This window comes from Marmota monax, unplaced genomic scaffold (assembly GCF_021218885.2).
Source record: "Marmota monax isolate L192 unplaced genomic scaffold, Marmota_monax_Labrador192_F-V1.1 WCK01_AAM20220418_F8-fsc00252, whole genome shotgun sequence".
Taxonomy (NCBI): Eukaryota; Metazoa; Chordata; class Mammalia; order Rodentia; family Sciuridae; genus Marmota; species Marmota monax.
The window spans coordinates 154,773-170,709 of record NW_026692478.1 but is presented as its reverse complement, the minus strand read 5'-3'; positions in this window follow the sequence as shown (position 1 = coordinate 170,709).

Below are 15,937 nucleotides of genomic sequence, written 5' to 3'. Positions count from 1 at the left end.
ACTGAATGAGTGTATGGTTATGCAAAAATTCATTGATTTGTATATTTAAGATTTGTAAACTTTCCTCAATGTATGTTATACTTGAGTAATCATAATGATAAAAAGTCTCAGATAACCCCCTTTCTAAATCCTCAAAGAGAATTCTCCAAAACTCCTTAGCCCCCAAATATCTGGCACAATAAAATCCATGTTGTTGCACAAGGCCAGTAGTCACAGAACTCAGTGTATTCTGTGCACTGGGTGCCCCCTGGAGCACAAACAGATCCACATCTCACAGTGTAATTGGAATGGAATTTCTCAGCCTCTTATCTCAATCATCATGTGAGTAAGGGAAATCTGGTCCAATTAGTGGATTAGGAACAAGATAAAGTGAGATTGAAATTCCCATACAGACAAATAGAAATTCTCATGCAAGATCAGAGCTGGCTTCATAAGCAATTGTAAATTCCCTGAGGATGGAGGATCACCATCCTATTTATTATTTTATCTTTGAGACTTTTTCACTGTGACTTCAACAAATAGAGTAGAAAATCAGAATGAATAAATGGGTAGATGGATGGATGGATGGATGGATGGATGGAACTTTATGTCCTTCGTAAAACAAAGTTTAATCATTCCTAAATACATGCTTTCTTTGTGGCAAGTTCCTCCTTAGTGCTTCATGATTAGAACAAGCCTCCTTGATATCTTCCCCTCCGATTCTATTGTGTCTTTGATGAAATATAATTATTTCAATTTTCTCAGTGTTCTTCCTTGGTAAAATACATCCTGTTCTCGTAATTTGTGTCCTATGGTGAAATTTTCTAGTGATAAGAAATGACTTTCTCACATTTGCTTTTCATGGGAATTGGCAATTATAACAGAGTCAAGTTAGTTTAAAATACATAGAATATGTAGATATTGGGTTTTGTCATTGAAGTTTTAATGTAAAAATCAGACAATCATTTCAACTTAAGGACTGAGACTTTCTCGTTGAAAGTCAGTCACCCCAGCCTGAGATCAGGGCAAGTCAAGGTCCTTCCACCCAGGGAAGGGGTGTGAATTAACTATTTTTTCCCAGGCTGGTGGAGGCTCAGCCTAGTACTCTGATAAATTTTTGCTGGGTCTCTAAAGTTTGTTAGAACAGAAGTGTTTTTAAAGACAACTGTACCTCCGCTGAAATACTGCTGATGTCCTTAGGTTACAGGCTGAGGAAGGAAGGCCCATAGGTGCGTTCTCTTTGCCACTCCTTAAAACATTTAGGATATTCTTCCTTTTTTACCCTATCTCTATCCTTAACTGTCCAAAGAATTGAACTCCTTCTGTATGCTGGGTTAGAACCAGGATTTCTCAACCTTAGCACTATTGATATTTGGGCCAAATAATCCTTTTATTGTGGGGCTTCTGTAATGCTCTCTAGGATGTTTAGTAGCTTCCCTAGTGTCTCCTCCTGGATGCCAGTAGCACACTTTGTCCCAGTTGTGGCAACCAGAATGTCTCCAGACATTGACAAATATTCCCTGTTGAGAAGCACTGGGTTAGGTTGATGAGATAGATATGAGGGCCAACTCAAAGCCTAGGAACCCAGCTCCCACTTGTCTCTGTTTTATATGCTTCCCACACTGCAGTGTTGATAAGCCACAGGGCAGGGAGCAGTAAAACATGAACTCCATAACTCCATAATAGCCATTGGGTGGGGTGGAGGTAAAGGTCACCAGGTATAGGAAGAGAAGGTGACAAAATGAAAATTTTATGACAATATTTTAGCATCCAAGATATTTTCTGTCTGGAGGCAGATCACAAAGCACTCACATGGGATTGCAAAGTTGGTGAGATCAAGGAGTATGTTTAACAAAACCTTCTGAACCAAATCTAAGAGTTATGGCATCTCCTTTAGAAATCCCTCTAGTATAGAAATAAGGGAACCTGGGTTTCCCCAATTTTTCCATAATTCAATTCTTGGATTTCAAAGACTACCTAATGTTTCCAAATTCCTGAGTTGCCAAAGAACCATAGTGGGAACTAAAGCAGCAATGAGCAGGTACACACAGGCAAGGAAATGTTCCTTACTGTGTATCTACTACACGTGTCCTTGATCCATAACGGCACGCTCTCCACAGCTGCTTCATGACAGAATGACTGTGTGTTGACTGTTCATTTTGTATGATGCCAGATTCTTTCCCTTTCTCATAAAGGACCCTGCCTAGTTCCTTAGCTACAAAGGTGGGCACAGGACCCAGATTGGATTTATCAAAATTCCTAACCCTTGGCCACAGTCAATAGCAGCCAAAATTATTTTTGAATGTTTTTCAAAGTTGGGAGAGAGAAAATCTTCCCTTTCTGTTCAGGAAGAATACCTGACAAGAATAATTTAAAGGAATAAAAGTTTATCTTAGTTCACAGTTTTGGAGGTTTAGTCCATGGTTGCCGACTCCATTGCTCTGAGCCCAAGGTGAGGCAGAACATCATGGAGGAAGAAGGTGATGGAGAGAAGCTGCCTCATGGCACTAGGAAGCAGAGAGAGAAAGGGAAAGTGGCCGTAGGCACGATGAACCTTCCTAGTGCAGCCCCAGTGACCCAACTCCGCCAGCCAGGCCCCACCTGCACACAGTTACCATCCAGTTAATCTATCAAACTAAGATATACTGGTTTGCTTTCAGATCTCATAATCCAATTATTTCACCTCTGAATACTTCCACATTAATGCAGGAGGTTTTGGGGACACTTCGTATCCAAACCATAGCATCAAGCATAGGAACATTACAGGGTTTATGCTCTGGCAAACAAACCAATACAGAAACAAATAAAAATCTTTTGTGTCAGAACTACATACTGACAATGGCTACTCAGATAAGAAAGTATTCAGAGAGTTCTCAGCAGTTGCAAATGGAAAAAAGGGAACATTTTGAATTCCCCTATTATTATGCTTTATTGCTTCTTCAACCAAAGTCCATTTTCTGTAACATTCTGGGGAAAATTAGTATAATTTAAGAAGCATCCAAAAACTTACCCACACTTCCACTGTTTAAAACCTGATGGTGAATTTAGTTTATTTTGGTTCTTAGCTCAAGAAAGATTTCAGTTGTTTTAAGAAAAAAAAAACAAACAGCTCTGGGTAAGATGATTGTTCTCTAAGATGGAGTACTGAGTTAGTACATGAGGAATGTGTAGATATGGGAACTGGACAAAAGGAAAATTCAAGGTAGGAAAATGAAGACACAAAGAGTAGATGAAAGAAATCCCTTCACAGCTCAAGTCAGGAGATTTCCATTTCAAAGTGCATTTCTCTCTTGTCCCTCATTAAGTTCTTAATAAGGAGTTTTAAAAACTGAATCTGCACATATTTCCTTAATAATTTAGCTTGAAAATCCCATAGTCCAGGATGGCTACAATTTTAAAACGATTTTTTAAAGACAGGAAATAAAAAGTGTTGGTGAGGACATGGAAAAACTGGAACCCTTGTGCACTGCTGTTGGAAATGTAAAATGGGAAGTCTCTGTGGCAAACCTGTATAGCGTTCCTTTAAAAAAATTGAAAATAGAAATATCATATGATAAGGGCCAGCAATTCCATTTCTGGGTTTAGAAAATAATCAAAAGCAGGGACTCAAAGAGATATTTATACACTCGTGTTTATAGCAACATTACTCACAATATCCAAGTGTTTGTTGATGGGTGAATGAATAAACAAAATGTGGTCTCTCCTTAAACCTTATTGCAGATTGAACTATTGATCCCATCCCAGGCCTCTTGTTTAACCTTAAAAAGGAAGGAAATTCTCCAGACACATCCTAAACATGGATAAACCTTGAGAACAGTGTGCTAAATGAAATAAGACAGTCACAAAAACAAAAGCTGTGTATGATTACACTCACAGGACATACCCCGAGTACTCCAATCATGGAAAATAGAAAGGGTTTACCAGGTCTAGGGAAGGAGAAATAGGAAATTATTGTTTAATGGGTACAGAGTTTCAGTTTTGCAAGATGTGAAAAGAGATTTGGGGGTGGATGTTGGAGAAAGTTGAGTAACAGTGTAAATATACTTAATACCACTGAACTGCACATGTAAACAGGATTAGGGGGTGTGGATTTAATGTTTGTGTTTATTTTGCTACAAGTTTTTTTAAGAAAAACCCCATAGGCCACAGGACAGGTTCCTTTCCTGGAGTCCAGTGTCTCACCCTGCCAGATTCCCATGCGTCACCCTGGAATGCAGTGAGTAACACCTGGGACCTTATTGCAGATTGAACTATTGATTTCATCCCAGGCCTCCTGAATCAGAAATTCTGAGCCCAGGAATTAGTTTTAACAAACTGCTGTAGTTTAGATGTTGAATGTTCCCCAAAGGCTCAGGTGTTAAAGGCTTGACTGCCGCCCCCAGATAGTATCATTGGATGTGGAACTTTAAGGAGGTGGGGCCTAGTGAGAGGTGCTTAGGTGGTTGGGGAGCTGGGGGTTTGCCCTGTAGTGATATTATGGAACCCCAGACTCTTTCTCTTTTGATTTCTTCTTCTCTCTTTGCTCCCTGGCTCATGATGTAAGTAGTTTTGCTCTGCACTCCTGTCATGATGGGCTGTCTTACCACTGGCCCAAAGCTATGGGGCCAGACAGTCATGGACTGCAATCTCCAAAATTGTAAGCTGAAATAAATCTTTCCTTCTTATAAGTTGATTATCTCTAGTATTTTATCATAGTACCAGAAAGCAGACTAACATACAAGCTCACCAGGTGATTCTGATGCCTCTCAAGTCAGAAAATCATTGTCCTACGGTAATAGAAGTAGGACAATAGGCAGAAATATGTTTCAAGATTCAGTATATGTATTGAAGACAGAATATGGCATGGTACTGGATTGATGGCAAGGTGGGCAATGAGAGGAATCAATAGGTAGAGATTGAATAGATACGTGTTAAATAAGTGAATGTGTTTTTTAAATGTTCTCCTGATAGTTTTTTTTATTTTACTCTCAAGTCAGAAAAAAAAGGCAAAGCATCAAGTTGGAGAACAGGAAACAAATAGGCTAGAGTTGTTATATAATCTTTAGGAATCCAATGCAAGGTAGGTTTTAATGAAGTGTATACTTGAAAGACCAGCAAATAAATAGTAGGTAAATGGTGGAGTTATAGATTTGCTTCCCAACAGGACTAGTGAAGTCACACAGAAAACCCACACACATAAACAAATCCCCACACAGAGAATTTTGAGCATAACTCTTCTTGCTTTTGGTACAAATGTTATCAGGGAAATGATACATAGAATGTGATTGGAGACTGAGTGATTTCCTGGGAAGAGGATTTTCTGTTTGAAAATTGGGACTGTTCTAGGCAAAAATAGTTGGTCATCCTGTTATAACACAGACTTGCAGAATTTTCAAACCCAAATAGAGCTTATCTGTACTGTGGTTCACCACTGTGGTTGCAGATTAGGATTCCTAGAGGAACTTCTAAAATAATCCAATTTCTGGGCCTTACACAGCACCAATTAAGTCCACATATCTTGGTACAAGACTCAGACATCAACAGTTTTTAAAAGCTCCCCAAGGGATTCTAATGAGCAGCTGGGATTGAGAACAACCAATCTAATCCAGCTACTCTGCTGAATTAATGAGAAATCTGATATCACCAAAAGTTATTTGTCCAAGGTCATACAACTATCACGGGGTCAAAGTCTGGGCTTCTGACTCTTGGGACAGTGTTCTTTCCATAACATCTAATCCTTTCATAGACAATAATTACTAATTATTTACCTGCCACCCCCTGTCCAGTCCTATTAATCAGGGCAACTCACCCACACATCACGAGTCCAGCCATCAACAAAATGACCTTTGGGCTTCCAGCTATGTGTCCTCAATGTTGAAGTCCAGGGCATTTTCCCTTGCTCCCTCCTGACCCTCCTCCCTACCACCTTTTCTAAGTTCTCCTAATCTCCAAGCTAGTTTCTTAGGTTCAGCCCCCATTTCTTGCTCATGGCTCCCCTATGCTTCCATTTCCAGATTTGGCCTTATGGTTTGACCCCATCACTTTCTCACTTTAGTCTTGGACACCCAGGGAAGCCTATCTGGGGCCAGGAGGCCACCCTCTGCAGCAGCCTGTTTGGCCAGCACCACCATCAGAAGGGTTCAGACAAAGCTTCTTTAATCCCCTGGTTTATTTTGTTGAAAACACCAAATCTCAGGCCTGACAAACCTGCCCCTACCTGACCAGGAAAAATACTGAGGAATGATGGGGGTGATGACGACAGGAGCAAAGGACACTTGTGCTCTTCAAACAGAATGAAGCAAAAAGCCTCAGAAAAGAAATGGAAAGAACACAGGTTCAGAGTGAAAGGCAAACAGTGAGAAACCCTCTCTACCTTGGGTGGCCACGCTCCATCGCCCCATCGTCCTGAGGGCACTGAAGTCTTCCTACGACTGTAGCTGGAGGGCCTTCTACAGCCTAGGTCCTTGTGGCCAAGAGGGCACCCGCCTGGCCCCTTCCTTCTTTGTGGTGGTTTGATGTGGTTTGGCTGGGCTGTCAACCGCTGTTTTCTCCTGTGGTTTAACTTGGAAGCAGATGTCAGTTAGCGGTCAGTGGTCTGTAACCTGGCTTCTCTTCACAAGCACATGGGCCCCATTCCAGACCCACTAAGTCAGAATTCCTGGGAACAGATCCAGGAAAGTTTATTTCTCAAAGCTCCCCAGATAAGTGGGCAGCAGAGGTAGTCGTGGAAAACATTGCTGTCCATTATAGAGACTGTTTCCTGTTTGTACCCTTCTTCCCATGATACCCCCCAGGTTCCTGGGGCCTTGGCTGGGTGCTTCAGTTCTATGACTTGCTGGGCATCAACACATCCACCTTCATGATTTCTCCAGGCCTCAGAGCTGCAGCTCCTCTAGGTTCCCACAGGCTTAAGAGTTGTGTGGAGGAGGGTAAGGGGAGAGCCCTTTGACTCCTTCCACAGACAATCCATTATCTGTTGGTGGTTATGGGGGGGTCTTGATTTAATATCTGAGCACCATCTTGAATGTTAACTGCCATTTTATGAGATAAATTTGGCTTTCCTGTACTTCCTCTTCCCCAAACTCCCCCCACTCCCATTAGTGACCTACCCCATGGTACCATAACCCTAAGCCAATCCTAGAAGGACATGACCCCTTGACTCTGGAAAGCCCCATGGTGCCATTGATCTAAACCAATCCCATGCTATTCCCCGCCCGCCTAGCTCTGACACAAGCACCCCCTAGCCTATCCCCTAGCACCACAGCTACAATTCCAAACCCCTACCCGACAAAAGCTGAGCACCCAAACATCTCGGGTGCCTCTCTCCACTCTATAGAGAGATGGTCTTTATTTGTTTGGATCTCTACCTGGTCTCTGTCCTTCATTTCTCACTTGCCCATCTCTTGTTTTCTCACTTTCCTTTCAGTGGTATTTTTTTAAATTTAGGTAGGTTATTATATTTGTTATTTAAAAGTTAAGGAACAAGCTGGACATGGTATCATAGGCTTTTAATCCCAGGCTCTCAGGAAGCTGAGCAACTTAGCAAGACCCTGTCTCAAAAACCAAAAATTAAAATTAAGGAACAAATAATATGTGAATCAGACATACTTTTAAAATTGGTCAAATTCTGTTATGTGCAAGTATGACTATGCAGCATGGAACCCGATATTCTGTGTAATTATTATGCCTCCCCTCAAAAAAGGAGTGTATGTGAATCTGCAGTGTGATCTATAGTCCACCAGGGGGCACCCAAGTCCTATACCTCATAGTCTTTTTTTTTTTTCCCCCCAAGTCTTTGTAATGCCAAACCCAGGGAAAGAGCAAAACCTTTTTCCAGGAGACCTGGGCTTTCATGGTTTGCTTTCAAAAAAGAATTTGACACTTGTTTAAAAACCATAATGTTCCAAACTCCATAAACAATAAGAACAGTGATTATTGAAAGGTTGTCAGATTGTGAATAGTGCAGGGAAAGAAGTCAATAAGAGGAACCCAAGTTACCCAGAAGGGGTAGAACTTTGTGACCCTTTTCACAGACCAGATTCTGAAACTCTAGGAGATAAGGATAATTCCTTCTAACCATAAACTATTTAACAATGTCTGGTTAAGAATCCAATTAGAACCGGCCAGCATGGGTCAAAGTGACCTAGAGTTGTCATGGCAATGGGTACTTGAAAGTCTGATGTCATCTTGCTATGAGTCAAAAGCCAAGAGGTGGACTTAGGCAGGACTCTCTGGAAACTTCTCTGAAATTCTCAGTAAAACTGGAGTGCAGGAGAGGCACACTGTCCCTCTTTTCTCTGAGAGAACCCTCTCTCCCTTAATAGTGTCCCCTTTTCCTATCACTTCAATAAACTCATGCCTGTTATTCAGAGTGACATGTCTGAAATATTTCTGACTTGGTCACAAGAACTGGAGTTTGAAGGAGGAACTTTGTACTGCCTCAGTTTCTTGGAAGGCTCTAACCCTCTAACACTTGTAGCATCAGGACCATGCCCCACTGGCACACCCTGGGAAACTGCAGTAGTCTTCAGAAAGCTCAGAGAGGAAGGAGCTGATCACCACCAAGGCTTCTGGTCTTGGCAGAATGCTGGGCATCAGACTGGGCAAAGGGTAGCAGAACTGCTGATTTCAAAAGATCATGTTGGCTGGCCACTGTGGAGATACTGAGACCATGAAAGCCTTTCAGATTCTTTTGCCTCCCCAGGGGAAGTGATGGAGGCCTGTTGATGACTGAGATTGGATTTCTTGCCTCAGGAGAATGGCAAGTTCCTTTTATTTGATTTATCAAAAAGAAAGGTGATGCTTCCTGCATACCTGGTTGAGGGATGGCTAATATAATCCTAGTCAATTATAAATTCATAAAAGAATTGCAACACAATTCAGATGAATAGGAAAAATCAATGCATAATTCTTTCCTCTTTCCCTTTGTCCAAGGATATACTGAAACACCTGCATGTGACAGGCACTGGAGACACAGTGGAGACATCAGGAGGAAAGAACTCAGGCCTCCATTAGGAGCTCATGGTCTAGGGGGAAGGGCAGGCAGGGAAGAGTTTGGAGCAGGAGGGGCTGGCATACAAAGTGGTGGGGTCAGAAGAAGGACAGTAGATTCAGGTCTCCTGGTTCTTAGGCCAGAATTCTTTTCACTACATGATAATTCTATGATGCACCATCTGGATGCCCAAAAGTTGGCAATGGTACACTGCTCTATTTGGATCTTTAATGTCTCCCAAAGGTCCATGTGTTAAAGGTTTGCTCAGCAAGGTAGCGCTCTTGGAGGTGGTAGGAACTTTGAGAGGTGGGGCTTAATAGCAGGTGTTGGGAGCATGCGTTTGAAAGGGATAGTGGGACCCCTTCTTCTCTTTCTTTCTTTTGAGCCCTGGCCCTGAGGTCAGAGGGCTCTCTGAGACAGGAGTATGGAGAGGTAGAACCTAAGGAAAGCTGGGAGACTCAAGAGCTCAAGTCTCCCAGTTCCAAGGCAGGGCTTTTTTCGTATGGTTCCCTGCAGAGCACCTTCTGGATGTCTGGAAGCTGGCAATGACACACGACAAGACTGCACCCTCCCACCATGATGTATTGCCTCAACACAGGCCCAAAGCCATGGGACTAACTGATCAACAACTAGGGACTCCAAAATCATGAGTCAAAATAACCTTTTTTCTTTATAAGTTCATTATCTCAGCTATTTGTTTTAGTGACAGAAAGCTGACTAACATACATAATGGAGGTTTAATGAGACATCACAGAGAAATTTTAAAATTGGACTAAATCAGCCTCTCTAAATTGAATTCATGTGTGCCCTGGAGAATGTTGCCCTGGGAGTCTGTCCCCATTTGGGTAACTCTTTGCTGTCACCTGGCTGTCTTGTCTTTGTAGCCCTAACTTTACACTTGTCCATTCATTAGATTTGCATTTATTAAGGGCCCTCTAGGGGTGTACAGTACTGAACGAGATGACATCTGATCAACTGTGAAGAAGGTGAAACAAAGAAAGGATGGCATTATCAGTCTCATAAGTGAACACAAGTCCAAATTCCTACCATAGTTTCTTCTGTAGCTAGGATGAGATGGTCTGGTGGGTTGAGGGGAAACTCCGAGAATGTTCTAATGTTAAAATACAGCCTCCATTAGACAAGGGAGGCTGCCAGATATATCCATTATCTGTAAGCTCCAAGTCCAAAATGAAAAGACACTAGAGGAATAATAAGTATAGGAAACTTCTCACTAACTTGCATGTTATAAAGTTGCATTTTGGAGGTTATAAAATGCAGATTTTTTTTTTTTGCTTTTACACAGATCTTCCAACCATAAAAAAGAAAATCATGGAGCATCCCAAAGTTGCCTAGCTTGGTCCTTTTTCTATCACTCTGCATCTTTCTGCAAGAGAATAAATTAATAAGTCAGGAGTTAGGACCCAGAGATATGTTTTAGACTTACAGGACCTGACAGCTCACTGGAAATCAATGAAATGCACTTTAGGAAACATCACGCTAAAGCGATATGGTTGGAGACTATTTTAATCTCACTGCAGGTGGTTACTATCCCCTTGGGTTCTATCTTGACTTTGAACCACTGTGTTTTCTTTACAAAACCTCCTTTTGCAATGGAAATGCTCTGTGTTTAAGGAGGAAGAAATTATCTTTCCCAAACAGACATCATGATGCTAACAGATTTTGTGCCTGTACCTTTCATCCTCAGCATCACTCTCTCAGGTAAGCTCAAGTTAAACTAAATTAAACTGTGATTGTAGAATTATTTAAGCAAAGAAAGCAAAACTACAGTGTTGCTCGTGTTGAAATTGCAAACGGGCACACGTCTCTAGGATAATCTTTAGAATGTGGCTTGAATGGATAATTCTATGTAATCTGAATATTGCTAAATAAGTCACAACTATAAATTCCATAAGGTTTATGTTCTGGCTATTTATTGTATATTACTCCTTTTGAATCATTGTGAGCATGGTAGGAAGTATTAAAAGCAGGGCAAATATTACTGAATGCAGATGGCTACTCAGAGGATTGTTAAAATATTTGCCATAGAAATTTTTATATCAACATTTTTGTATCATATCAATTAGGAATTACTAGGTCTGTGTGTTGATATTTAATTTTGTCCAGTAGGTCCTGTAGACGTCTATAAATATTTTCATACCTTTGTGTACATGGGAATATTTGGTCTATTTGTATATCACAATTGAACAAAAAAATATCAAATGTTTCTCAACATGTGTGTATTACCATAACTGTTATTCATCTGAAAATAGAGGAATTTTTGATAAGGAAAGAGGACAAATAAAAGATAAGAGAGAAAGGCCAAAAGAGCAAAGAGAGAATAAAGGGAGAAATGTAGGAGAAAAGGAAAGAAGGAAAGACTGAAAAGCACAGGAGACAGTGGTCATTTTATGTAAACTTGAGAATAGAAAACTGTTCTCATGGAAATCAGAAACCATCTAAAGCCAAGAAGCCGAGGGTGAGAAAAGTGATGTTCCATTAGCAATCTGTATTTATTTCTCAGCACTAGTTTCACCACATTTCGTTATTGCAATGTTCGGATGGAGAATTGGAGGTAGTAGGATAAATTTGCCTAAGTTGAGAAATAAATCCTAGACTTAAAAGTCATAGGGCTATGAGGCACACCTGGACATTATCTTATCTTCAAGAAGTCTTAATCTGCCAATACTAAAAACATCAATCAACTTCTGTTTTCACGTATAATGAAGGTACAAGAGTCTGGTGTTTTTCTGCCTTAATTTATCAGAGCATTCATTTATTGGGGGAAAAAATTGATTCTGACCTTGCTTTTCCTGGAGAAATCATCTCACTGGTTAGCAAGGGTAATTAGCATAAACTCTCTAGGATCAACTCTATATCATCTTCTATGCACAATAAGAATTCCATAAAAATTTGGAATTGGAGGGAAACCTTGTTCTCCATGGAGAAAGTTTTAAGAGTTTGGGAATGAAACCTGACCTGTACTAGTCTCTCATAGATCTGTAATAAACCTAACACCCTGTAAGCATATCTCATATTTGTGACTATTTCTAGATCCTCTGGAGTCTATTTATAATTTTAGATGTGTATCATTTCTCTTAAAATACTTTTAACCTTACCACTCATTGTAAAGACACTATTTTAATCACACAAAACTACTTTTTTCAAGTTGTAGGGGAAAATCCTCAACTTTTCATATGTCTAGCTTTGGTAAAAAAAGAGTGACATCTCTTATGTTGCTGATTCATAGTTTGTGTGTTTGTGTCTGTTCCCAGAAAGCAGGAACTATATTTATTTATCCTCTCACCATTCTTATGACTGTTTATTCATCCAGTAAACATTCATTGGGCATCTACTATATCCTACGATAGTTCCAGGATGCAGGAATATAAGAAAGAATAAAAGAAAGTCATTCTAATAAGTTCACATGTCAGCAAGAATCCACTAAATATTTACTATTTGACTTCATCCTGAGGGCTCACTCCATGTATTGTCACAAGAGCCTGCCTGATTGATGGTATGCTTTTTTTTTTTTTTAAGAAGGTAATTATGGAAGGCAAAACCAAGATATACCAAGATGTATGTCAAAACAAAAATTATGTGTCTCTCAGTCAATCACACTTGCTGGGGTTTGAAATTCTTCAGTTATTTCTTTTCTTCTCTGACTGAAGAGAAACAATGATGTTAATTTCAATGAAACTACCATCATGGGAAGTTCCACCTAGTTCCTTTTCAGTTATTTATACTTTGGCGTGGGTGAGTTGGTCAAAATTTGGCCGACAGTGGATGTTGGTTTGGGGGTGATAAGAGGGCAGAGGACACTGAGAGCATGAAGAAAGGAAAGTTCACCAGGAATAAAGAGACCAGAAGCTCAAGCCTTAGGTTCCAAAGGAGAAGTTCTTTGTCTCAAGCTGGCATTGGTCGGCTCACTCCAATCCCTCATGATCCTACTCACTTGGCTTTAGAGAGTGAGTCCCCTCTAATCCCTCCATAGCTTTAGTTACCCCCCTGGATGCTCTTTCTGTTCTGATAAACAGCAGCCATAGTGAAGGGCTATTCCCCAATGAATGGCATATCTTAAACCATGGCTCTCTTTTGTATCTTCAAAGCAGCAAAAATCCAGGCATTAATGGACCACACTCTGGCTGTTGCATGGACACAAAGATCCTGAAAGTACAGGACAAATGAACTGCTGGCAATCATCCACTCCCCATTTTTATGGAGAGAGATCGATGCTTTGCTTAAGATTACATAGCTTGGAATCAGGACCAGAACTCGTGTCTCTAACTCTGGGTCTAGTGCCTCTCAATGTTAAATAAATATTTGTCAGATTCTTGATGTAACAAGTGACGAGCTTGGCAAGGAACTCAGCATTCAGAGCCAAGAGCAGCGTGCTCTCCTGAAGCCCTTTCCCAGCCTGCATTCCATGTGGAGGAAATAAATAGCATTAGGCAAAGTGCTTTCCATCTCTGTCCCCATTGATCGCATGCATTCTCTGGCCCTCTCTGGTCCTCCTTCTTCTTGCCCTCTGCCCATGGAGTCGCCTGTCTGGTCTCAAAGGAAATATTTTGGCCAAGAAAAATGAGGTAAAGATTAAGCAGGGAGGAGAGGAAGGAGAAGCGAAGAACAGGGATTGATAAGGGCAACAGAATTCTTCTTTACCAAAAGAGATGGTGAAAAGCTCTATTATGGAGCAAACAGCATCTACAGATGCTGCATTGGACCAAATGTGTATTAGGGAGGAGGGCGTGAAGGGGTGAAGAACAGGACTCAAAGCAAGGAAATGTGGGGAGACCATGGTTTAATTTGAAGCAGAAACACTCCCTCCTTGTAAGCACTGTATGTTCTTCTCCAAGGAAAGGAATCACAGTGTGGTGTCCCCAACAAAGAGGCTCCCAGGAAAAGTGCTCTGTGTCAGACATCAGCCACAGCACAAGGAGATTTGAGTAGGATTACAAAAAACCATCAACCAACGATGTTATTTGTGAGTTGGTTTTAGAATAGCACTCTTCCTGGTAGCTGGCTTTAAACAATAGTGGGTTGATTGGTTTCCTGCCATTATTACAAAATGCCTGAAATAATCAACTTGTAAAGATAAAATGTTTATTTTGGCTCAAATTTGGGAGGTTCCACTCCATGAGAGAGTGGCCCTGTTACTTGGGGCCCATGTTGGGACAGCACATGACAGAAGGAATGTGATGGGGGAAAGCCCCTTACATTATGAACCAGTGAACAAAAGGGAAGAGTAAGGGAACAGAATCTCATACCACTTCAAGGGCATGGCCCCAGTGACCTAGAACCTTCCATGTCTTAAAGGTTCTCCACTTCCCAATAATACCACCTTGAGAACCAAACCATTAACATATGAGCCTTTGGGGGGAAACTAAGAATCCAAACTATAGCAAACAGTAAAACATTTTGGAAAATAAAATGTTAATGACAAAACAAAAAATTGGCAATACATGTTCCTAGAATTAAACATGGAATATTCTTGAAAAAAATTCTTGAGGTAATTTTATGTGGTAGAGACCATAGTGGAGGTAACAGCCAGTTGTTCCCCTCAACGTTCAAAAAAATTATGGGCAGGTAGAAATATTATTGACCTTGTAGACAGAAGACCACACCTGCCCTCACTAGTGGGGTGACCTTGGGTAAGTCACTTTCCCTCTGAGTACCACCATATCTACACTTATAAAATGAGGGACTTGGATGATCTTAGAAGTCCTTTCCAGGTTGTCTTCACTTCTTTATCATTTTTCTTTTTCTTCCTCTTCACTGTCACTGAAATTGTGAAATCCAATCTTCCCAAATGGATACATCCCCGGGAAGGGCCACTCCTCTTCTAAGATCAGTTTTGGGTTCCTCAGTAGATCACTGAGATACATTTTAGAACATTGGTCTTATCCAATTAATTTAAAAGATGAGTCAATTTGTGAAAATTTCATCAACACGACTTGTCAAGAATCCATTTAATCCTTAAAACAATAATTTTCCTGGAAATCCTGAGCACATCTGTGATTTTACATTCCCTGGAGAAGTGAACCAGGATCACTGCCTCCTCCCCCCATGTCACAGAACACATCCTTTCTGACCTTAGTTGATTCGTTGTTTGTTCATGAAACATCATCAAATATTTGTTGAGGCCCTGGTTTCAGAATCAACTGTGAGAAGCCCTTGCCCTTTCTCATAATATTCTATTTTACAAGAAAGACAAACATAAACACGTCTAGGCCTACCTTCTATATCTACTGCAGCTATTTTTGAAAAGGTTCAGAAACTTTGAAGATACTAGGGATAAAGCATTAAAAACTTTGACAGTGTGTGGGGGTGATCTGTTGTTTGGGTCAGAATAGATATTTCTTAGCTATTAACGGATTTGGTATATTTGGATAGGAAGTGTTCCTCCCAAAGCTCTTGTGTTAATTCAGGAATGTTTGAAGGTGAAATGATTAGATTTTGAGAGCTCTAACCTTATTAGTCCATCCTAGTTTGAATGCTCCAGGTGGTAACTGTGGGCAGATAGGGCATGGCTGGAGGAGGTGAATCTCTGGGACATACCCTGGGAGGGTTCTTCTTCCCTACAGCCCTTCCCCTCCTCTCCGTCTGTATGTCCTGGCCACCATGAGGCAGCTGCTTTCCTCCACTGCACCCTTCAGCTGTGATGTTCTGCCTCACCCTAGGCTCAGGGGAATGGAGTTGACCCATCATGGACTGAACCTTAGAACCATAAACCTGATTAAACTTCCCCTCCTTTAAGTTGCTCTTGTCAGGTATTTTGGTTACAGTAATGAAAATATGACTAGCACATCAGCCTAGGCTTCCATAAAAGAATACCATTAACTAGCTAGCTAAATAGTAGGCATTTATTTATTTATTTATTTATTCCAGAACTGTAATTCTGGAAGTTGGGAGTTCATGGCCAAGATGCCAGCAAGTTCAGTTTCTGGTGAAGACCTTTTTTTGGTTTGATAGCTGACTTCTTGCTAGGTC